Below are 9759 nucleotides of genomic sequence, written 5' to 3'. Positions count from 1 at the left end.
TCAGCAGCAGGACCAAAGCCCAGCAGACGGAGTCGTCACACAGACCCCTGTGGGAATGGGGGGCGGGGGCTGGCATCCCTTCCCACGCGCTCTCCTGACCCACGCGGGAGGGCCACGCTGGAGGAGCAAGCAGGGTGCAGAGGTGGCCTAGAGGGGCCGGGGCCGGGGCCTGGTGGAGGCAGGAGTGAAGGATGAGACAGGGAAGGCAGGGGAGGAGGAAGGGGGTGCTCAGGCCAGATCTCTGCGCGATAGAGCTGGTCATTAAAGCACCAGCGCAGCAGCCCTGGGCCAGCCGTGCCCTCCGAGGGGAGGCCAGGCGTTGCCCTCAGGGACGAGAGGCAGCTGCGGGGAAGACACCAGGCACAACCGCCAGCTGGAGACCAAAGGAGCAAGGAGAAGCTTGAATGCTTCCTCTCCTGGTGGATGCACCGCGCTCACGGAGACGCACCGACACAGGCCCGGTCCTCCCCACTCTGTGAGCTGTTCAGGGGCTGAGCTGCATGGCCTTGGAGCTTCTTGCCGGCAAAAGGGCCTCCCACCATCCTCAGCACCTGAGGGCCCAGGTGAGCAACGACCAGCGTGGCCTGTGGTGTGTGGGTCACCTCAGGGGAGCCTTGGGCAGAGTGAGGACGGCCTGGGGGGATGAGGATGGCGTTCAGGGTGGAGAAGGCTCCACCCACGTGAAAAGGACCCCGGGGGTGGCCTGGGCCGCAGGTATGGGCTCCCAGGACGCAGCTCAGATGGGCACGTGGTCAGTTTGGGGGACACAGATGAACTATTGTGCAAAGGCAGCCCAGCTCAGAGCGCCCATTGCTGATTCCTTAGGCTCTAGGGTTACAAGAAGTTCTCCCACCCCCCTACCCCATGGTTCTGCCAGGCCCCCAGCCCCCCAGCCCCCGGGCAGCTGCAGCAACGGGTGCAGAGCCACTGCAGAGAGAGGGGAGACCCTGTGCACAGGTTGAGGGTTGTCTGGAAAGGAGATGTTAGGGCCATAGGCCCTTCCCAGCCACCACACACCCAGCCAGCAGAACGGCCGAGGGCGGCGGCGGGCACAGCCAGGCCTGAGCTCCGCCGTTGACTAGCTGTATGGTCTTGGCCAAGTCACTTCCCCTCTCTGGGGCTTAATTTTCTTATAAAAGTGGGAAGAATAGCCCTAACCGGTTTGGCTCAGTGGGTAGAGTGTCGGCCTGCGGACTCAAGGGGCCCAGGTTCAATTCCGGCCAAGGGCATGTACCTTGGTTGTGGGCACATCCCCAGTAGGGAGTGTGCAGGAGGCAGCTGATCGATGTTTCTCTCTCGTCGGTGTTTCTAACTCTCTATCCCTCTCTCTTCCTCTCTGTAAAAAAATCAATAAAATATATATTTTTTAAAAAGTGGGAAGAATAGTCTTGCCTCACTGAACAGTTGGCAGATGTGAGGATTAAAAACACAGATAGTCTCTACACCACACTTGACTCAGCGGCGGGCTCACAGCAGGGTCGGGTTGAAGGTGAAACTGAAGCTTTGGGGTCTCTCACGTATGCAGGATCCTGGGAGGGGCCCTAGCAAGTCTTCGTTTGGCGTTATTTTCCTAAAGGGGGTCCCCCAAATCACACAAGCTTCAGGTTTCACAAGTCCTGGGACCTGAAAGACAGTTTTCCCCTCCCCATCTCACGCCTTTCTCAATCCTCTCCAGCCACTTCCCGCACAGAAGGACTGCCTGGTCAGTCTGGCCTGGCAGAGCCATGGTGATCCCTGGGGGAGGTCCCCCCCCCCATGGAGGCCTAAGTGAATCCCTTCCCAAGAGGCTGCCAAGCCCTGGCCTCATTCCTGAACGGGACTTGCTGCCGATTTTGCTGTCGATTCGCCACCTCCCCGCACCCCCCACAATCCTCCACGCACAGCAACCGGCCCGACCCAGGAACCCTGTTAAATGAATTCCCTGGATTCTCAGAAGTTGTGGCTGCCTCTGGGCACAGTGTCCCAGCCTGGCAGGGCTTTGCTCCACACATGATGAACTCCCAGAGAGGCCAGTGGTAGGGCTGTGCTAAGCAACACGGGGGCTCAGGAATGGACCTTGAGGAAAACAAAAGCCACTTGGCCGGCTTCTCCACGAGCACCCGCTCCCCTCAGGAGCCTTGGAGGGAGTGGGGACACAGGGCTCCCTCCTCGGTGTCTGAGAGATGGATGGGGCTGATTTTTTCCACGATTCCTCCCCATAAATCTGATTTGGCCCCTCATCTGTCTAGGCCAGTCTCCATGGAGGTGGGTGGTAGTGATGAATGGGCTGCCTGGCTAATGTGACTGGGCTGGCAGGGACGTGGGGAGGGGCTCTGCGCTGATGGATGGTCCTCATGAGGGCATATTGCATTAGACACCCCTAACACAATCAGCGGGGCCATTACGAGACCAATTTGTTGCTCTTCCTCACCAGGGTGGGGCCGTGGAGCTGGAAGATTGAGGAGGGCGGCGGGACTGGAGACACCTGGGGGGCCTCAGGAGGGGCAAGGTCTCCCTGCAGGGGCTCCTCCCAGGGAAATATATGCAGCTGAAGGAGGGCCACGTGGAACGGGAAGAGAGGAAGTGAGGCCCAGGGAGCAGGTGTGACCCGTCCAAGGTCACTTCTGGAACCAGAGGGAAGAGCGGGAATCAGCACTTGAGCCTCCTGCTCCCTGTGGGGGTGACCGGGATGGAGGAGCAGTGGATCAGGAGGGGAGAGGTTGTCACTGTGGCCTCAGCAGGCCGACTGAAGCCAGCCAAGCCAAAGCGAGCCTCTGACGGGGGTGGGGTGGGGTGGGGGGACGCTGTCTGCCGGGCGTCCCACCCTGGCCCCAGATGGCACCCACTCCACACCACCCATCAGCCACTTGAGTTCCGATCTTCCTCTTGTCATTTTAAAGGCGCCTCCTAAACACTACACTGTCTCTAGTCTTTCCTTATCCTCTAGGCCACCAGAACGGACCTTTAAAACCACATGTTCTTTCCTGCTTAAAGCGGCTAGCAGCTCCGGGGCCCTCGGGATGGGGCTCCAGGCGGGCACTGACCAGCCCCTCTCCCAGCCTCCGCCCTGGCCTCCCTCCAACTCACCCAGCCTCTGCGTGAAAGCGGCCACACACGTGTGCACCGCTAGGTCCTCCACGCGGACCGCGGGGCAGGGCCCTGGTCACGGAGCCTCCAGTTCCCGACGTTCCGCCAGTGCAGCCTTCGTTCCCTCTTCTTTCCCTTTCCCCTTTGACCCCCAGCCCCTCTCCGTCCCCCACCTTCATGTCCGACTCACACGCCACTGCGTTGTCCCTGTTGCTGTGTGCATATCTTTGAAAATAGCGCTATCATATGTATTTTTAATGGACATACATGACCTGGTACTAGAAATCTTGTCTCAGATATTTAAAAAATGCCATGTGTTTGAGATCTATTCATGTTGCTTTATGTACTTTCAGTTTGTTACTCCGACTGCTGCAAAATATTCCCAGATGTGTGCGGTGTTTACCAGGTTTTATTCTAGCGACAGACACCCAGTTTCCTCCAGCTCCCGCGGCTGCACGCACTGTGCAGCGCATGTCGTTTTCTCTGGGTGTCCACCCAGGAGGGGCCCTCGGGCTCCCCGAGATGCGCGCTCCAGGTAAGTTCCTGTGACTCAAGGGGCTACGCTGGCCCCGGCGGACCTGGCTCCCTCATCGCCAACAACACTGACATTACTCCACTTTCTAGCTGTGCCAGGCTGGTGGGTGCCAGGCCATCAGCCTTCACACAGTCACCACTGCTCTGAATATCCGTCCTTGTTACACCCCCTTCCACAGTCTTCAGCTTTAAACATCCTGGTTTTACTGGCTGGTAAACTCTTTCTTCTTTTTCAAAACCCAAATCAAATATCATCTTCTTTATGGCGTTTTCTAGCTTGTCCCCTTTCCGTGGTGCTCCAGAACATTCTGTACATTCCAGCTTAGCATTTATCCTGTCACTGTGGTCCTTTCTCTTTCTCATTCGCCCACCGACCCCTACCGTGGTGATGAAGACGGAAATGGTTCCTGCCTTTGGGACCGTTGGAGACGGGAGGATGGACAAGAATGGAGTGAGGTGGGTCGCATTGGTGGGAGCTGGGGAATCAGGCAATTCATCCTGTGCTCCTTTCTCTTGATAGATTAAATGATAGCAAGTACGGACACTGCATGCTTCCCTTCACAGCCCCAGGGCCTAGGCTCTTAGTGCTTTTCCCCCTGAATAGATCCTCTCTTAGGTGCCCCAGGACTTCACGCGCTCACTTCTATCTCAAGCAACTGTATTCTGGCCATTGCTAAATGTGCCTGCCTTCTGCCTATAGCCAAGCCGACATCTCTCTTGGCCTGCGGACTTTCCCGTAAGCCAATGGCTCTGTGCGGATTCCTCACAAAGGATGCATGATCATTAGAGATGAAAGATGGAGAACTCAGCTTTCCTGCTTTACTGACCTGGACAGTAAACCTTACAGACAGGTTAATCGTGAGGATTACAGTCCCCATTTGATGGCCCTCTGGGCCTAGGCTTTTCCTTCCTCGAGCTTCTAAGAGATGTCCTTACACATGTCCAAAGGGAATTCCATATCTGCTCTCAAACCTACCCTCCTCTGGAACCAGCAACCCTGCTTCTAGCAACCCTGTCATTTCCCCAGTGAACCAAGGGGACGTTGGCTTGACCTCTCCCACCTCCCTGGATGTTTCGTAACCCCAAAATCAATGGGCTCACCTCCCATGTGGACTTTTGGATCTGTCCCTCATTTACATCCCCGTTGCCAGTTCTCAGAGTAAAGGGAGTTTCAGCGTGGGTAAGGGTCTGTTTAGAGACAGTCTACATGACTAAGTCTGCTGTTGTAACTTATTTCCTCAGGCTATTTCCCTCCCTCACTGTCTCACCCGCTCCTCTACACTCATCGGATGGCTTCTAGATTACAAGCCATTGAGGATCAATACTCTAGTTTTCTCCCCATTTTTACAAGTCACTTCAAGGAACATAGAACCTTTGATCCACCAAAGCAAAAGGAGAGCCAACATTTCCCCAAAGGTCCTCCTGTGTACCAGAACAAACCCTGTGAAGGCAGCTGGTACAGACAAATCTAGCTCATGAATATTTATACAAAAATCCTAAATCAAATGCTACTCAATGAAATCCAGAGGGTCACCAAAATAAGAAGACATTATAACCAAGCGGTGTTGATCCCATAAATGAGCTGGGAGATGTTTCAACATTCAGACTTTACTATATTAACAGGTAAAGGAAAAAGACTAATCATTCCAATCTATGCTGAAGAAAAGCATTTGATAAATTTCTTATACAAGCTTACAATAAGCTAGGAATAGAAGTAAATCCCCTTAACTTTATAATTAACAACTAACATTAGAAGCACTTCTATTAAAGCAAAGAAAGAGATATATGCTTTTATTTCTTTGCTAGAGGCCCGATGCACAAAATTTGTGCAAGAGTAGGCCTTCCTTCCCCCAGTTTCCCTCTGGCACCTGACCCGGGCTTCCCTCGAAGCCCTGGCTTCATCCAGAAGGTCGTCTAGAAGGATGTCCAGTCTAATTAGCATATTATGCTTTTATTATTATAGATTTAGATCCTCATCTGAGGATATGTTTTTATTGATTTGAGCGAGAGAGAGATCAATCTGAGAGAAAAGGGAGAACCAAGATGGCGGCATAGGTTAACGCCGGAGTTTGCTGCTTTGAACAACTACTTCAAAAGTGAAACCAAAAAACGGAAGGGACATCACCCAGAACCACAGGAACACTGGCTGAGTGGAAGTCCTACAACTAGGAGGAAAGAGAAACGCACATGGACACTCAGAGGAGGCGCAGTGCTGGGGTCGAATTCTGAGGTGCGGAGTGCGCGGAGTGGGCTGGCGGCGGAGGGCTCGGTTGTTGTTTTCAATCGGGAGGGAGTCGCAGACTCTGGGCACCAGATCCGGGCGAGTCTTTGGGGACCCAGACTCAAACGGGAGAGGCGGGACTGTCTGGCTTCGGTCAGAGCGAGTGCAGCTTTCTCTCCGAGCTTTGCAGCGGGTGCTGGGACTCAGAGAGGCAGAGCCCCTGGGGACAGGACTGAGAGCCGCCATAACTGCTCTCTCCGGCCCACCCTGTTGATCCTGTGCGACCCGCCCCGCCCAAGCCCTGCACAGAGGCATTTGCCGGATAGCCTCAGGCAAAGGCTAGATTAGCACCTCCCTAGAGGACAGAAGTTCTCTCACTGCTGACACAGCTGATTCTCATAGCCACTTGGCCTGGAGGTCAAACCCTCCCTGGAATTAGCTACAACAATCAAGGTTTAACTATAAGACTGCGAACAAAGACCACTAGGAGGTGCACCAAGGAAGCATAACAAAATGCGGAGACAAAGAAACAGGACAAAATTGTCAAAGGAAGATATAGAGTTCAGAACCACACTTTTAAGGTCTCTCAAGAACTGTTTAGAAGCTGCCGATAAACTTAATGAGATCTACACGAAAACTAATAAGACCCTCGATCTTATATTGGGGAACCAACTAGAAACTAAGCATACACGGACTGAAATAACGAATATTATACAGACGCCCGACAGCAGACCAGAGGAGCGCAAGAATCAAGTCAATGATTTGAAATGCGAGGAAGCAAAAAACATCCAACCGGAAAAGCAAAATGAAAAAAGAATCCAAAAATGCGAGGATAGTGTAAGGAGCCTCTGGGACAGCTTCAAGCGTAACAACATCAGAATTATAGGGGTGCCAGAAGATGAGAGAGACCAAGATATTGAAAACCTATTTGAAGAAATAATGACAGAAAACTTCCCCCACCAGGTGAAAGAAATGGACTTACAGGTCCAAGAAGCGCGGAGAACCCCAAACAAAAGGAATCCAAAGAGGACCACACCAAGACACATCATAATTAAAATGCCAAGAGCAAAAGATAAAGAGAGAATCTTAAAAACAGCAAGAGAAAGAAACTCAGTTACCTACAAGGGAATACCCATACGACTGTCAGCTGATTTCTCAACAGAAACTTTGCAGGCCAGAAGGGAATGGCAAGAAATATTCAAAGTGATGAATACCAAGAACCTACAACCAAGATTACTTTATCCAGCAAAGCTATCATTCAGAATTGAAGGTCAGATAAAGAGCTTCACAGATAAGGAAAAGCTAAAGGAGTTCATCACCACCAAACCAGGATTATATGAAATGCTGAAAGGTATCCTTTAAGAAGAGGAAGAGGAAGAAAAAGGTAAAGATACAAATTATGAACAACAAATATGCATCTATCAACAAGTGAATCTAAGAATCAAGTGAATAAATAATCTGATGAACAGAATGAACTGTTGATTATAATAGAATCAGGGACATAGAAAGGGAATGGACTGACTATTCTTGGGGGGGAAAGGGGTGTGGGAGATGTGGGAAGAGACTGGACAAAAATCGTGCACCTATGGATGAGGACAGTGGGTGGGGAGTGAGGGCGGAGGGTGGGGCGGGAACTGGGAGGAGGGGAGTTATGGGGGGGAAAAAAAAGAGGAACAAATGTAATAATCTGAACAATAAAGATTTAATTAAAAAAAAAATCTGAGAGAAAAACAGCAATCAGTTGCCTCCCGTATTTGCCCCAACCTCGGTGTGTGCCCTGACTGGGAATTGATGTACTGGATGATGCTTCAACCAACAGAGCCGCACAGCCAGGGCGAGACACACATTCTTACATCACCCCTGTTATTCAACACCGTCTGGCTGTCTGAGCTAATTAAATAAGAAAAAAAAACAGAAAGGCAAGAAAAATCAGAAGTATAACAATATAAATATTAGCGATAGCTCTTGGACAACTTTAATTTCTCTGATGATTATTTATGTTTTGGGGCTTTCTTTTCCTTCCTGGGTTAATTTTGGAGATAGATATATATATATATATATATATATTCTAGAAGCATCTGCTATCTTTCTTTAAGTTTATGAAGTTATTTCCACAAAATTATATGAAGTATTGTCAACATTACTTGTATTTTAATTACTTAATTTTTCTCAAGTATGTGGTTATTTCTATTTTCTAATTCCTAATTTTGCTCAGGAGTCAGGAAAGTATTTGTACTTTTTTTAAAAAATATATTTCATTGATTTTTTACAGAGAGGAAGGGAGAGAGATAGAGAGTCAGAAACATCGATGAGAGAGAAACATCAACCAGCTGCCTCCTGCACATCCCCCACTGGGGATGTGCCCGCAACCCCAGGTACATGCCCTTGACCGGAATCGAACCCGGGACCCTTCAGTCCACAGGCCAACGCTCTATCCACTGAGCCAAACCGGTTTTGGCAGTATTTGTACTTTTATAAATCATTTTCCATTGACTAGGTTGGCTTAGTGATTTGTCTACTCATCCCCACCCCCTCAATCAGCAGCTCTTTGATTTAGAAAGGAATAAGAAGTGGTCATTATTGACGGACATTGGCACTGCCTGCAATAGAATATCCTGGAAATCAGCTGAAAAACTATCAGATCGATAAAACCATGCAGGAACTTGTTCAGACATATGACAAACATATAATCAATAGCTTTCTTATATATTAGCATTAATAAATCTAAAAATGTAATTTAAAACATATAATGAATGCGAATATTCATGTGAATTTATGTGAGGAATGTGAATAGTGTAGATTCATGAATAATGCAAGACTTATGGGAAGAAAGCATAAAACTTTATGAAAGACATAAAAGAAGACCCAGAGATAGACTTACTGTGTTGGGATCTGATTATCTCTAAAATGAGATAAATTCAATGTAATCCCAATCAAAATCCCCATAGGACTTTAAGAATGAAACTTTGCAAATTAATTCTAAAGCTCATCTGAGAGAATAAACATACAAGAAGAGCCAAGACATTTTTGAAATAGAACATTGATGGGAGACTTTCGCTACTGGATGTCAAAACATATTTTAAGGTAATAAAACTTAAAATAGTCTCATATTGGCAAAGAAATAGACAAATGGACCAGTAGAATACCAAGTCTGGAAATAGACCCATGCATTGCAACACAGCAAGGAAAGGGTTGACTAACAGTAATAGCTGTTTAGGACCTTCAGATAGCCATTTGAGAAAAAAATAAATGGTTAAAACTTCATTTTACATGACTTGTAATCCAAGTAGGATGAATACCTGAACAACACAAAACTAATATATTTTCATAATCTGGGGGTGGGTGATGAGTTGGGAAGCTTTTTGAACCAAGATACAAAACTCAGGAGCTTAAAGAAAAAAAATGGACAATTAAGCTACATTAAATTTCAAAATTTTGTATGATAAAGGCTAGTATGAATAATAATTAAAAATAGGTGAAACTCATAAATTCTCAATTTAGGAAAAGTTACTCATTTAGTGTGTGCCTCCTGTGCTCGGCATGTGTATCTTGCTGGAGGAACAATAAAATATTGTGAATGTAAAATGTAATTATTTGAACTCATATAATATTAAAAATAAATGTATTAGAAAATAAAAATAAAACAGGTGAACATGAGGTTATGGGTTAGCAATTCTGAAACCATATACTAGGATTGAATAAATAAGTAACTGGCTGGTAGCTGGTAGAGACCTCATTTTTGTCCTCCCTCTGAAAGATAGATCATACTATACTGAAATTGGTGTTTATTTTCATGCATATTTTCTAACTTTAAGTTGTATTGTACTGTTATCATTCTTTAACTGTTTTTCTAATTCAACAATTTTTTGAAAGATGTATTCATATTGACACAGGTAGATACAGTTCATTTTAAATGCTATATAGTACTCTATTAGCTA

Source organism: Myotis daubentonii, chromosome 12, assembly GCF_963259705.1.
Source record: "Myotis daubentonii chromosome 12, mMyoDau2.1, whole genome shotgun sequence".
Taxonomy (NCBI): Eukaryota; Metazoa; Chordata; class Mammalia; order Chiroptera; family Vespertilionidae; genus Myotis; species Myotis daubentonii.
The sequence above is the reverse complement of the archived record's forward strand: the minus strand, read 5'-3'. Positions refer to the sequence as shown.